We start from the raw sequence: 12,025 nt of genomic DNA on the forward strand, positions 1-12,025 counted from the left end.
CATGGTATCCAGCATAGATATCGTTTCAAAATATTTACTGGCTTCATATTGTTTCCGCCTGGGCTCGAACCAGGGACCTTTCGCGTGTTAGGCGAACGTGATAACCACTACACTACAGAAACAGGCTGCTTGCTTTTCTCACATCTTCTCGAAAATACAATTAACAGTATAGTGAATTGATCACACAATCTTCCAATTTTGCAGTTTCAAAAACTTGCGAATACAACATTTGGAGTCTAACTGATTTTTTGCGATTTCATTTAACGAGTTTTCGTAGTGTAGTGGTTATCACGTTTACCTCACACGCGAAAAGCCCCCGGTTCGAACCCGGGCGAAAACAAAAATCATTTTGTTTTAATTAACGCCGCATTGGAAAAGAAATTCCAATTTACTTATAATTAACACCACCTTATGAAACGTGTCGTTGAAGACAATAGGTAAATTAGTGTACATTACACCTCTATTCATATATAGTGCTAAGTTATACTTGGAACATTGATAACGTGGATTAAAATGCAAATAACTTTGATTAACGCCACTGCAGAACTGCAGTTCAAGAGAAGTTAGCTTTATGGGCACGTAGTTTCACATGGTATCCAGCATAGATATCGTTTCAAAATATTTACTGGCTTCATATTGTTTCCGCCTGGGCTCGAACCAGGGACCTTTCGCGTGTTAGGCGAACGTGATAACCATTACACTACGGAAACAGGCTGCTTGCTTTTCTCACATCTTCTCGAAAATACAATTAACAGTATAGTGAATTGATCACACAATCTTCCAATTTTGCAGTTTCAAAAACTTGCGAATACAACATTTGAAGCCTAACTGATTTTTTGGGATTTCATGTAACGAGTTTTCGTAGTGTAGTGGTTATCACGTTTGCCTCACACGCGAAAGGCTCCCGGTTCGAACCCGGGCGAAAACAAATATCATTTTGTTTTAATTGACGCCGCAGGAGAAAACAAATTCCAATTTACTTATAATTAACACCACCTTATGAAACGTGTCGTTGAAGACAATAGGTAAATTAGTGTACATTACACCTCTATTCATATATAGTGCTAAGTTATACTTGGAACATTGATAACGTGGATTAAAATGCAAATAACTTTGATTAACGCCACTGCAGAACTGCAGTTCAAGAGAAGTTAGCTTTATGGGCACGTAGTTTCACTTGTTATCCAGCGTAGATATCGTTTCAAAATATTTACTGGATTCATATTGTTTCCGCCTGGGCTCGAACCAGGGACCTTTCGCGTGTTAGGCGAACGTGATAACCACTACACTACGGAAACAGGCTGCTTCCTTTTCTCACATCTTCTCGAAAATACAATTAACAGTATAGTGAATTGATCACACAATCTTCCAATTTTGCAGTTTCAAAAACTTGCGAATACAACATTTGGAGCCTAACTGATTTTTTGCGATTTCATGTAACGAGTTTTCGTAGTGCAGTGGTTATCACGTTTACCTCACACGCGAAAAGCCCCCGGTTTGAACCCGGGCGGAAACAAAAATCATTTTGTTTTAATTAACGCCGCATTGGAAAAGAAATTCCAATTTACTTATAATTAACACCACCTTATGAAACGTGTCGTTGAAGACAATAGGTAAATTAGTGTACATTACATCTCTATTCATATATAGTGCTAAGTTATACTTGGAACATTGATAACGTGGATTAAAATGCAAATAACTTTGATTAACGCCACTAAAAAACTGCAGTTGAAGAGAAGTTAGCTTTTATGCACGTAGTTTCAGATGGTATCCAGCATAGATATCGTTTCAAAATATTTACTGGCTTCATATTGTTTCCAACAGGGACCTTTCGCGTGTTAGGCGAACGTGATAACCACTACACTACGGAAACAGGCTGCTTGCTTTTCTCACATCTTCTCGAAAATACAATTAACAGTATAGTGAATTGATCACACAATCTTCCAATTTTGCAGTTTCAAAAACTTGCGAATACAACATTTGGAGCCTAACTGATTTTTTTCGATTTTATGTAACGAGTTTTCGTAGTGTAGTGGTTATTACGTTCGCCTCACACGCAAAATGCCCCCGGTTCGAACCCGGGCGAAAACAAAAATTATTTAGTTTTAATTGACGCCGCAGGAGAAAACAAATTCCAATTTACTTATAATTAACACCACCTTATGAAACGTGTCGTTGAAGACACTAGATAAATTAGTGTACATTACACCTCTATTCATATAGAGTGCTAAGTTATACTTGGAACATTGATAACGTGGATTAAAATGCAAATAACTTTGATTAACGCCACTGCAGAACTGCAGTTCAAGAGAAGTTAGCTTTATGGGCACGTAGTTTCACATGGTATCCAGCATAGATATCGTTTCAAAATATTTACTGGATTCATATTGTTTCCGCCTGGGCTCGAACCAGGGACCTTTCGCGTGTTAGGCGAACGTGATAACCACTACACTACGCAAACAGGCTGCTTGCTTTTCTCACATCTTCTCGAAAATACAATTAACAGTATAGTGAATTGATCACACAATCTTCCAATTTTGCAGTTTCAAAAACTTGCGAATACAACATTTGGAGCCTAACTGATTTTTTTCGATTTTATGTAACGAGTTTTCGTAGTGTAGTGGTTATTACGTTCGCCTCACACGCAAAATGCCCCCGGTTCGAACCCGGGCGAAAACAAAAATTATTTAGTTTTAATTGACGCCGCAGGAGAAAACAAATTCCAATTTACTTATAATTAACACCACCTTATGAAACGTGTCGTTGAAGACACTAGATAAATTAGTGTACATTACACCTCTATTCATATAGAGTGCTAAGTTATACTTGGAACATTGATAACGTGGATTAAAATGCAAATAACTTTGATTAACGCCACTGCAGAACTGCAGTTCAAGAGAAGTTAGCTTTATGGGCACGTAGTTTCACATGGTATCCAGCATAGATATCGTTTCAAAATATTTACTGGCTTCATATTGTTTCCGCCAGGGACCTTTCGCGTGTTAGCCGAACGTGATAACGACTACACTACGGAAACAGGCTGCTTGCTTTTCTCACATCTTCTCGAAAATACAATTAACAGTATAGTGAATTGATCACACAATCTTCCAATTTTGCAGTTTCAAAAACTTGCGAATACAAAATTTGAAGCCTAACTGATTTTTTGCGATTTCATGTAACGAGTTTTCGTAGTGTAGTGGTTATCGCGTTTGCCTCACACGCGAAAGGCCCCCGGTTCGAACCCGGGCGAAAAAAAAATCATTTAGTTTTAATTAACGCCGCATTGGAAAAGAAATTCCAATTTACTTATAATTAACACCACCTTATGAAACGTGTCGTTGAAGACAATAGGTAAATTAGTGCACATTACACCTCTATTCATATATAGTGCTAAGTTATACTTGGAACATTGATAACATGGATTAAAATGCAAATAACTTTGATTAACGCCACTGCAGAACTGCAGTTCAAGAGAAGTTAGCTTTATGGGCACGTAGTTTCACATGGTATCCAGCATAGATATCGTTTCAAAATATTTACTGGCTTCATATTGTTTCCGCCTGGGCTCGAACCAGGGACCTTTCGCGTGTTAGGCGAACGTGATAACCACTACACTACGGAAACAGGCTGCTTGCTTTTCTCACATCTTCTCGAAAATACAATTAACAGTATAGTGAATTGATCACACAATCTTCCAATTTTGCAGTTTCAAAAACTTGCGAATACAACATTTGGAGTCTAACTGATTTTTTGCGATTTCATGTAACGAGTTTTCGTAGTGTAGTGGTTATCACGTTTACCTCACACGCGAAAAGCCCCCGGTTCGAACCCGGGCGAAAACAAAAATCATTTTGTTTTAATTAACGGCGCATTGGAAAAGAAATTCCAATTTACTTATAATTAACACCACCTTATGAAACGTGTCGTTGAAGACAATAGGTAAATTAGTGTACATTACTCCTCTATTCTTATATAGTGCTAAGTTATACTTGGAACATTGATAACGTGGATTAAAATGCAAATAACTTTGATTAACGCCACTGCAGAACTGCAGTTCAAGAGAAGTTAGCTTTATGGGCACGTAGTTTCACATGGTATCCAGCATAGATATCGTTTCAAAATATTTACTGGCTTCATATTGTTTCCGCCTGGGCTCGAACCAGGGACCTTTCGCGTGTTAGGCGAACGTGATAACCACTAAACCACGGACAGAGGTTGCTTGCTTTTTTCACATCTTCTCGAAAATACAATTAACAGTATAGTGAATTGATCACACAATCTTCCAATTTTGCAGTTTCAAAAACTTGCGAATACAACATTTGAAGCCTAACTGGTTTTTTGCGATTTCATGTAACGAGTTTTCGTAGTGTAGTGGTTATCACGTTCGCCTCACACGCGAAAGGCCCCCGGTTCGAACCCGGGCGAAAACAAAAATCATTTAGTTTTAATTAACGCCGCAGGAGAAAACAAATTCCAATTTACTTATAATTAACACCACCTTATGAAACGTGTCGTTGAAGACAATAGGTAAATTAGTGTACATTACACCTCTATTCATACATAGTGCTAAGTTATACTTGGAACATTGATAACGTGGATTAAAATGCAAATAACTTTGATTAACGCCACTGCAGAACTGCAGTTCAAGAGAAGTTAGCTTTATGGGCACGTAGTTTCACATGGTATCCAGCATAGATATCGTTTCAAAATATTTACTGGCTTCATATTGTTTCCGCCAGGGACCTTTCGCGTGTTAGCCGAACGTGATAACCACTACACTACGGAAACAGGCTGCTTGCTTTTCTCACATCTTCTCGAAAATACAATTAACAGTATAGTGAATTGATCACACAATCTTCCAATTTTGCAGTTTCAAAAACTTGCGAATACAACATTTGAAGCCTAACTGATTTTTTGGGATTTCATGTAACGAGTTTTCGTAGTGTAGTGGTTATCACGTTTGCCTCACACGCGAAAGGCTCCCGGTTCGAACCCGGGCGAAAACAAATATCATTTTGTTTTAATTGACGCCGCAGGAGAAAACAAATTCCAATTTACTTATAATTAACACCACCTTATGAAACGTGTCGTTGAAGACAATAGGTAAATTAGTGTACATTACACCTCTATTCATATATAGTGCTAAGTTATACTTGGAACATTGATAACGTGGATTAAAATGCAAATAACTTTGATTAACGCCACTGCAGAACTGCAGTTCAAGAGAAGTTAGCTTTATGGGCACGTAGTTTCACTTGTTATCCAGCATAGATATCGTTTCAAAATATTTACTGCATTCATATTGTTTCCGCCTGGGCTCGAACCAGGGACCTTTCGCGTGTTAGGCGAACGTGATAACCACTACACTACGGAAACAGGCTGCTTCCGTTTCTCACATCTTCTCGAAAATACAATTAACAGTATAGTGAATTGATCACACAATCTTCCAATTTTGCAGTTTCAAAAACTTGCGAATACAACATTTGGAGCCTAACTGATTTTTTGCGATTTCATGTAACGAGTTTTCGTAGTGCAGTGGTTATCACGTTTACCTCACACGCGAAAAGCCCCCGGTTTGAACCCGGGCGGAAACAAAAATCATTTTGTTTTAATTAACGCCGCATTGGAAAAGAAATTCCAATTTACTTATAATTAACACCACCTTATGAAACGTGTCGTTGAAGACAATAGGTAAATTAGTGTACATTACATCTCTATTCATATATAGTGCTAAGTTATACTTGGAACATTGATAACGTGGATTAAAATGCAAATAACTTTGATTAACGCCACTAAAAAACTGCAGTTGAAGAGAAGTTAGCTTTTATGCACGTAGTTTCAGATGGTATCCAGCATAGATATCGTTTCAAAATATTTACTGGCTTCATATTGTTTCCAACAGGGACCTTTCGCGTGTTAGGCGAACGTGATAACCACTACACTACGGAAACAGGCTGCTTGCTTTTCTCACATCTTCTCGAAAATACAATTAACAGTATAGTGAATTGATCACACAATCTTCCAATTTTGCAGTTTCAAAAACTTGCGAATACAACATTTGGAGCCTAACTGATTTTTTTCGATTTTATGTAACGAGTTTTCGTAGTGTAGTGGTTATCACGTTCGCCTCACACGCGAAAGGCCCCCGGTTCGAACCCGGGCGAAAACAAAAATCATTTAGTTTTAATTAACGCCGCAGGAGAAAACAAATTCCAATTTACTTATAATTAACACCACCTTATGAAACGTGTCGTTGAAGACAATAGGTAAATTAGTGTACATTACACCTCTATTCATACATAGTGCTAAGTTATACTTGGAACATTGATAACGTGGATTAAAATGCAAATAACTTTGATTAACGCCACTGCAGAACTGCAGTTCAAGAGAAGTTAGCTTTATGGGCACGTAGTTTCACATGGTATCCAGCATAGATATCGTTTCAAAATATTTACTGGCTTCATATTGTTTCCGCCAGGGACCTTTCGCGTGTTAGCCGAACGTGATAACCACTACACTACGGAAACAGGCTGCTTGCTTTTCTCACATCTTCTCGAAAATACAATTAACAGTATAGTGAATTGATCACACAATCTTCCAATTTTGCAGTTTCATAACTTGCGAATACAACATTTGAAGCCTAACTGATTTTTTGGGATTTCATGTAACGAGTTTTCGTAGTGTAGTGGTTATCACGTTTGCCTCACACGCGAAAGGCTCCCGGTTCGAACCCGGGCGAAAACAAATATCATTTTGTTTTAATTGACGCCGCAGGAGAAAACAAATTCCAATTTACTTATAATTAACACCACCTTATGAAACGTGTCGTTGAAGACAATAGGTAAATTAGTGTACATTACACCTCTATTCATACATAGTGCTAAGTTATACTTGGAACATTGATAACGTGGATTAAAATGCAAATAACTTTGATTAACGCCACTGCAGAACTGCAGTTCAAGAGAAGTTAGCTTTATGGGCACGTAGTTTCACTTGTTATCCAGCATAGATATCGTTTCAAAATATTTACTGGATTCATATTGTTTCCGCCTGGGCTCGAACCAGGGACCTTTCGCGTGTTAGGCGAACGTGATAACCACTACACTACGGAAACAGGCTGCTTCCTTTTCTCACATCTTCTCGAAAATACAATTAACAGTATAGTGAATTGATCACACAATCTTCCAATTTTGCAGTTTCAAAAACTTGCGAATACAACATTTGGAGCCTAACTGATTTTTTGCGATTTCATGTAACGAGTTTTCGTAGTGCAGTGGTTATCACGTTTACCTCACACGCGAAAAGCCCCCGGTTTGAACCCGGGCGGAAACAAAAATCATTTTGTTTTAATTAACGCCGCATTGGAAAAGAAATTCCAATTTACTTATAATTAACACCACCTTATGAAACGTGTCGTTGAAGACAATAGGTAAATTAGTGCACATTACATCTCTATTCATATATAGTGCTAAGTTATACTTGGAACATTGATAACGTGGATTAAAATGCAAATAACTTTGATTAACGCCACTAAAAAACTGCAGTTGAAGAGAAGTTAGCTTTTATGCACGTAGTTTCAGATGGTATCCAGCATAGATATCGTTTCAAAATATTTACTGGCTTCATATTGTTTCCAACAGGGACCTTTCGCGTGTTAGGCGAACGTGATAACCACTACACTACGGAAACAGGCTGCTTGCTTTTCTCACATCTTCTCGAAAATACAATTAACAGTATAGTGAATTGATCACACAATCTTCCAATTTTGCAGTTTCAAAAACTTGCGAATACAACATTTGGAGCCTAACTGATTTTTTTCGATTTTATGTAACGAGTTTTCGTAGTGTAGTGGTTATTACGTTCGCCTCACACGCAAAATGCCCCCGGTTCGAACCCGGGCGAAAACAAAAATTATTTAGTTTTAATTGACGCCGCAGGAGAAAACAAATTCCAATTTACTTATAATTAACACCACCTTATGAAACGTGTCGTTGAAGACACTAGATAAATTAGTGTACATTACACCTCTATTCATATAGAGTGCTAAGTTATACTTGGAACATTGATAACGTGGATTAAAATGCAAATAACTTTGATTAACGCCACTGCAGAACTGCAGTTCAAGAGAAGTTAGCTTTATGGGCACGTAGTTTCACATGGTATCCAGCATAGATATCGTTTCAAAATATTTACTGGATTCATATTGTTTCCGCCTGGGCTCGAACCAGGGACCTTTCGCGTGTTAGGCGAACGTGATAACCACTACACTACGAAAACAGGCTGCTTGCTTTTCTCACATCTTCTCGAAAATACAATTAACAGTATAGTGAATTGATCACACAATCTTCCAATTTTGCAGTTTCAAAAACTTGCGAATACAACATTTGGAGCCTAACTGATTTTTTTCGATTTTATGTAACGAGTTTTCGTAGTGTAGTGGTTATTACGTTCGCCTCACACGCAAAATGCCCCCGGTTCGAACCCGGGCGAAAACAAAAATTATTTAGTTTTAATTGACGCCGCAGGAGAAAACAAATTCCAATTTACTTATAATTAACACCACCTTATGAAACGTGTCGTTGAAGACACTAGATAAATTAGTGTACATTACACCTCTATTCATATAGAGTGCTAAGTTATACTTGGAACATTGATAACGTGGATTAAAATGCAAATAACTTTGATTAACGCCACTGCAGAACTGCAGTTCAAGAGAAGTTAGCTTTATGGGCACGTAGTTTCACATGGTATCCAGCATAGATATCGTTTCAAAATATTTACTGGCTTCATATTGTTTCCGCCAGGGACCTTTCGCGTGTTAGCCGAACGTGATAACCACTACACTACGGAAACAGGCTGCTTGCTTTTCTCACATCTTCTCGAAAATACAATTAACAGTATAGTGAATTGATCACACAATCTTCCAATTTTGCAGTTTCAAAAACTTGCGAATACAACATTTGAAGCCTAACTGATTTTTTGGGATTTCATGTAACGAGTTTTCGTAGTGTAGTGGTTATCACGTTCGCCTCACACGCGAAAGGCCCCCGGTTCGAACCCGGGCGAAAACAAATATCATTTAGTTTTAATTGACGTCGCAGGAGAAAACAAATTCCGGTTTACTTATAATTAACACCACCTTATGAAACGTGTCGTTGAAAACAATAGGTAAATTAGTGTACATTACACCTCTATTCATATATAGTGCTAAGTTATACTTGGAACATTGATAACGTGGATTAAAATGCAAATAACATTGATTAACGCCACTGCAGAACTGCAGTTCAAGAGAAGTTAGCTTTATGGGCACGTAGTTTCACATGGTATCCAGCATAGATATCGTTTCAAAATATTTACTGGCTTCATATTGTTTCCGCCAGGGACCTTTCGCGTGTTAGCCGAACGTGATAACCACTACACTACGGAAACAGGCTGCTTGCTTTTCTCACATCTTCTCGAAAATACAATTAACAGTATAGTGAATTGATCACACAATCTTCCAATTTTGCAGTTTCAAAAACATGCGAATACAACATTTGAAGCCTAACTGATTTTTTGGGATTTCATGTAACGAGTTTTCGTAGTGTAGTGGTTATCACGTTCGCCTCACACGCGAAAGGCCCCCGGTTCGAACCCGGGCGAAAACAAATATCATTTAGTTTTAATTGACGCCGCAGGAGAAAACAAATTCCGGTTTACTTATAATTAACACCACCTTATGAAACGTATCGTTGAAAACAATAGGTAAATTAGTGTACATTACACCTCTATTCATATATAGTGCTAAGTTATACTTGGAACATTGATAACGTGGATTAAAATGCAAATAACTTTGATTAACGCCACTGCAGAACTGCAGTTCAAGAGAAGTTAGCTTTATGGGCACGTAGTTTCACATGGTATCCAGCATAGATATCGTTTCAAAATATTTACTGGCTTCATATTGTTTCCGCCTGGGCTCGAACCAGGGACCTTTCGCGTGTTAGGCGAACGTGATAACCACTACACTACGGAAACAGGCTGCTTGCTTTTCTCACATCTTCTCGAAAATACAATTAACAGTATAGTGAATTGATCACACAATCTTCCAATTTTGCAGTTTAAAAAACTTGCGAATACAACATTTGAAGCCTAACTGTTTTTTTGCGATTTCATGTAACGAGTTTCCGTAGTGTAGTGGTTATCACGTTTGCCTCACACGCGAAAGGCCCCCGGTTCGAACCCGGGCGAAAACAAATATCATTTTGTTTTAATTGACGCCGCAGGAGAAAACAAATTCCAATTTACTTATAATTAACACCACCTTATGAAACGTGTCGTTGAAGACAATAGGTAAATTAGTGTACATTACACCTCTATTCATATATAGTGCCAAGTTATACTTGGAACATTGATAACGTGGATTAAAATGCAAATAACTTTGATTAACGCCACTGCAGAACTGCAGTTCAAGAGAAGTTAGCTTTATGGGCACGTAGTTTCACATGGTATCCAGCATAGATATCGTTTCAAAATATTTACTGGATTCATATTGTTTCCGCCTGGGCTCGAACCAGGGACCTTTCGCGTGTTAGGCGAACGTGATAACCACTACACTACGGAAACAGGCTGCTTGCTTTTCTCACATCTTCTCGAAAATACAATTAACAGTATAGTGAATTGATCACACAATCTTCCAATTTTGAAGTTTCAAAAACTTGCGAATACAACATTTGAAGCCTAACTGATTTTTTGGGATTTCATGTAACGAGTTTTCGTAGTGTAGTGGTTATCACGTTTGCCTCACACGCGAAAGGCTCCTGGTTCGAACCCGGGCGAAAACAAATATCATTTTGTTTTAATTGACGCCGCAGGAGAAAACAAATTCCAATTTACTTATAATTAACACCACCTTATGAAACGTGTCGTTGAAGACAATAGGTAAATTAGTGTACATTACACCTCTATTCATATATAGTGCTAAGTTATACTTGGAACATTGATAACGTGGATTAAAATGCAAATAACTTTGATTAACGCCACTGCAGAACTGCAGTTCAAGAGAAGTTAGCTTTATGGGCACGTAGTTTCACATGGTATCCAGCATAGATATCGTTTCAAAATATTTACTGGATTCATATTGTTTCCGCCTGGGCTCGAACCAGGGACCTTTCGCGTGTTAGGCGAACGTGATAACCACTACACTACGGAAACAGGCTGCATGCTTTTCTCACATCTTCTCGAAAATACAATTAACAGTATAGTGAATTGATCACACAATCTTCCAATTTTGCAGTTTCAAAAACTTGCGAATACAACATTTGGAGCCTAACTGATTTTTTGCGATTTCATGTAACGAGTTTTCGTAGTGCAGTGGTTATCACGTTTACCTCACAAGCGAAAAGCCCCCGGTTTGAACCCGGGCGGAAACAAAAATCATTTTGTTTTAATTAACGCCGCATTGGAAAAGAAATTCCAATTTACTTATAATTAACACCACCTTATGAAACGTGTCGTTGAAGACAATAGGTAAATTAGTGTACATTACACCTCTATTCATATATAGTGCTAAGTTATACTTGGAACATTGATAACGTGGATTAAAATGCAAATAACTTTGATTAACGCCACTGCAGAACTGCAGTTCAAGAGAAGTTAGCTTTATGGGCACGTAGTTTCACATGGTATCCAGCATAGATATCGTTTCAAAATATTTACTGGATTCATATTGTTTCCGCCTGGGCTCGAACCAGGGACCTTTCGCGTGTTAGGCGAACGTGATAACCACTACACTACGGAAACAGGCTGCTTGCTTTTCTCACATCTTCTCGAAAATACAATTAACAGTATAGTGAATTGATCACACAATCTTCCAATTTTGAAGTTTCAAAAACTTGCGAATACAACATTTGAAGCCTAACTGATTTTTTGGGATTTCATGTAACGAGTTTTCGTAGTGTAGTGGTTATCACGTTTGCCTCACACGCGAAAGGCCCCTGGTTCGAACCCGGGCGAAAACAAATATCATTTTGTTTTAATTGACGCC

General features: G+C 38.1%; 30 non-coding genes across 30 annotated transcripts; 17 read left to right on the forward strand and 13 right to left on the reverse strand.

The window, feature by feature from the left end:
• Positions 1–49: 49 nt before the first annotated feature.
• TRNAV-AAC (transfer RNA valine (anticodon AAC)) lies at positions 50–122 on the reverse strand. Its single transcript has one exon. It is a non-coding gene; the product is annotated as a tRNA-Val (tRNA).
• Positions 123–267: 145 nt separating this feature from the next.
• On the forward strand, positions 268–340 carry TRNAV-CAC (transfer RNA valine (anticodon CAC)). The gene has a single exon. It is a non-coding gene; the product is annotated as a tRNA-Val (tRNA).
• A 297-nt stretch (positions 341–637) lies between these two features.
• Positions 638–710, reverse strand: TRNAV-AAC (transfer RNA valine (anticodon AAC)). The gene has a single exon. It is a non-coding gene; the product is annotated as a tRNA-Val (tRNA).
• Positions 711–855: 145 nt separating this feature from the next.
• Positions 856–928, forward strand: TRNAV-CAC (transfer RNA valine (anticodon CAC)). The gene has a single exon. It is a non-coding gene; the product is annotated as a tRNA-Val (tRNA).
• A 297-nt stretch (positions 929–1,225) lies between these two features.
• On the reverse strand, positions 1,226–1,298 carry TRNAV-AAC (transfer RNA valine (anticodon AAC)). The gene has a single exon. It is a non-coding gene; the product is annotated as a tRNA-Val (tRNA).
• Positions 1,299–2,018: 720 nt separating this feature from the next.
• TRNAV-CAC (transfer RNA valine (anticodon CAC)) lies at positions 2,019–2,091 on the forward strand. Its single transcript has one exon. It is a non-coding gene; the product is annotated as a tRNA-Val (tRNA).
• A 297-nt stretch (positions 2,092–2,388) lies between these two features.
• Positions 2,389–2,461, reverse strand: TRNAV-AAC (transfer RNA valine (anticodon AAC)). Its single transcript has one exon. It is a non-coding gene; the product is annotated as a tRNA-Val (tRNA).
• Positions 2,462–2,606: 145 nt separating this feature from the next.
• Positions 2,607–2,679, forward strand: TRNAV-CAC (transfer RNA valine (anticodon CAC)). Its single transcript has one exon. It is a non-coding gene; the product is annotated as a tRNA-Val (tRNA).
• Positions 2,680–3,182: 503 nt separating this feature from the next.
• On the forward strand, positions 3,183–3,255 carry TRNAV-CAC (transfer RNA valine (anticodon CAC)). The gene has a single exon. It is a non-coding gene; the product is annotated as a tRNA-Val (tRNA).
• A 296-nt stretch (positions 3,256–3,551) lies between these two features.
• Positions 3,552–3,624, reverse strand: TRNAV-AAC (transfer RNA valine (anticodon AAC)). The gene has a single exon. It is a non-coding gene; the product is annotated as a tRNA-Val (tRNA).
• Positions 3,625–3,769: 145 nt separating this feature from the next.
• On the forward strand, positions 3,770–3,842 carry TRNAV-CAC (transfer RNA valine (anticodon CAC)). Its single transcript has one exon. It is a non-coding gene; the product is annotated as a tRNA-Val (tRNA).
• Positions 3,843–4,139: 297 nt separating this feature from the next.
• TRNAV-AAC (transfer RNA valine (anticodon AAC)) lies at positions 4,140–4,210 on the reverse strand. The gene has a single exon. It is a non-coding gene; the product is annotated as a tRNA-Val (tRNA).
• Positions 4,211–4,357: 147 nt separating this feature from the next.
• TRNAV-CAC (transfer RNA valine (anticodon CAC)) lies at positions 4,358–4,430 on the forward strand. The gene has a single exon. It is a non-coding gene; the product is annotated as a tRNA-Val (tRNA).
• A 503-nt stretch (positions 4,431–4,933) lies between these two features.
• TRNAV-CAC (transfer RNA valine (anticodon CAC)) lies at positions 4,934–5,006 on the forward strand. The gene has a single exon. It is a non-coding gene; the product is annotated as a tRNA-Val (tRNA).
• Positions 5,007–5,303: 297 nt separating this feature from the next.
• TRNAV-AAC (transfer RNA valine (anticodon AAC)) lies at positions 5,304–5,376 on the reverse strand. Its single transcript has one exon. It is a non-coding gene; the product is annotated as a tRNA-Val (tRNA).
• A 720-nt stretch (positions 5,377–6,096) lies between these two features.
• On the forward strand, positions 6,097–6,169 carry TRNAV-CAC (transfer RNA valine (anticodon CAC)). Its single transcript has one exon. It is a non-coding gene; the product is annotated as a tRNA-Val (tRNA).
• Positions 6,170–6,671: 502 nt separating this feature from the next.
• Positions 6,672–6,744, forward strand: TRNAV-CAC (transfer RNA valine (anticodon CAC)). The gene has a single exon. It is a non-coding gene; the product is annotated as a tRNA-Val (tRNA).
• A 297-nt stretch (positions 6,745–7,041) lies between these two features.
• Positions 7,042–7,114, reverse strand: TRNAV-AAC (transfer RNA valine (anticodon AAC)). The gene has a single exon. It is a non-coding gene; the product is annotated as a tRNA-Val (tRNA).
• Positions 7,115–7,834: 720 nt separating this feature from the next.
• On the forward strand, positions 7,835–7,907 carry TRNAV-CAC (transfer RNA valine (anticodon CAC)). Its single transcript has one exon. It is a non-coding gene; the product is annotated as a tRNA-Val (tRNA).
• A 297-nt stretch (positions 7,908–8,204) lies between these two features.
• On the reverse strand, positions 8,205–8,277 carry TRNAV-AAC (transfer RNA valine (anticodon AAC)). The gene has a single exon. It is a non-coding gene; the product is annotated as a tRNA-Val (tRNA).
• Positions 8,278–8,422: 145 nt separating this feature from the next.
• On the forward strand, positions 8,423–8,495 carry TRNAV-CAC (transfer RNA valine (anticodon CAC)). The gene has a single exon. It is a non-coding gene; the product is annotated as a tRNA-Val (tRNA).
• Positions 8,496–8,998: 503 nt separating this feature from the next.
• On the forward strand, positions 8,999–9,071 carry TRNAV-CAC (transfer RNA valine (anticodon CAC)). The gene has a single exon. It is a non-coding gene; the product is annotated as a tRNA-Val (tRNA).
• Positions 9,072–9,574: 503 nt separating this feature from the next.
• On the forward strand, positions 9,575–9,647 carry TRNAV-CAC (transfer RNA valine (anticodon CAC)). The gene has a single exon. It is a non-coding gene; the product is annotated as a tRNA-Val (tRNA).
• A 297-nt stretch (positions 9,648–9,944) lies between these two features.
• Positions 9,945–10,017, reverse strand: TRNAV-AAC (transfer RNA valine (anticodon AAC)). Its single transcript has one exon. It is a non-coding gene; the product is annotated as a tRNA-Val (tRNA).
• A 145-nt stretch (positions 10,018–10,162) lies between these two features.
• Positions 10,163–10,235, forward strand: TRNAV-CAC (transfer RNA valine (anticodon CAC)). Its single transcript has one exon. It is a non-coding gene; the product is annotated as a tRNA-Val (tRNA).
• A 297-nt stretch (positions 10,236–10,532) lies between these two features.
• TRNAV-AAC (transfer RNA valine (anticodon AAC)) lies at positions 10,533–10,605 on the reverse strand. Its single transcript has one exon. It is a non-coding gene; the product is annotated as a tRNA-Val (tRNA).
• Positions 10,606–10,750: 145 nt separating this feature from the next.
• Positions 10,751–10,823, forward strand: TRNAV-CAC (transfer RNA valine (anticodon CAC)). Its single transcript has one exon. It is a non-coding gene; the product is annotated as a tRNA-Val (tRNA).
• Positions 10,824–11,120: 297 nt separating this feature from the next.
• TRNAV-AAC (transfer RNA valine (anticodon AAC)) lies at positions 11,121–11,193 on the reverse strand. The gene has a single exon. It is a non-coding gene; the product is annotated as a tRNA-Val (tRNA).
• A 515-nt stretch (positions 11,194–11,708) lies between these two features.
• Positions 11,709–11,781, reverse strand: TRNAV-AAC (transfer RNA valine (anticodon AAC)). Its single transcript has one exon. It is a non-coding gene; the product is annotated as a tRNA-Val (tRNA).
• Positions 11,782–11,926: 145 nt separating this feature from the next.
• On the forward strand, positions 11,927–11,999 carry TRNAV-CAC (transfer RNA valine (anticodon CAC)). The gene has a single exon. It is a non-coding gene; the product is annotated as a tRNA-Val (tRNA).
• Positions 12,000–12,025: the final 26 nt, after the last annotated feature.

The sequence above is a fragment of the Saccoglossus kowalevskii genome, chromosome 19 (assembly GCF_978046115.1).
Source record: "Saccoglossus kowalevskii chromosome 19, keSacKowa6.1, whole genome shotgun sequence".
NCBI classification, from domain to species: Eukaryota; Metazoa; Hemichordata; class Enteropneusta; family Harrimaniidae; genus Saccoglossus; species Saccoglossus kowalevskii.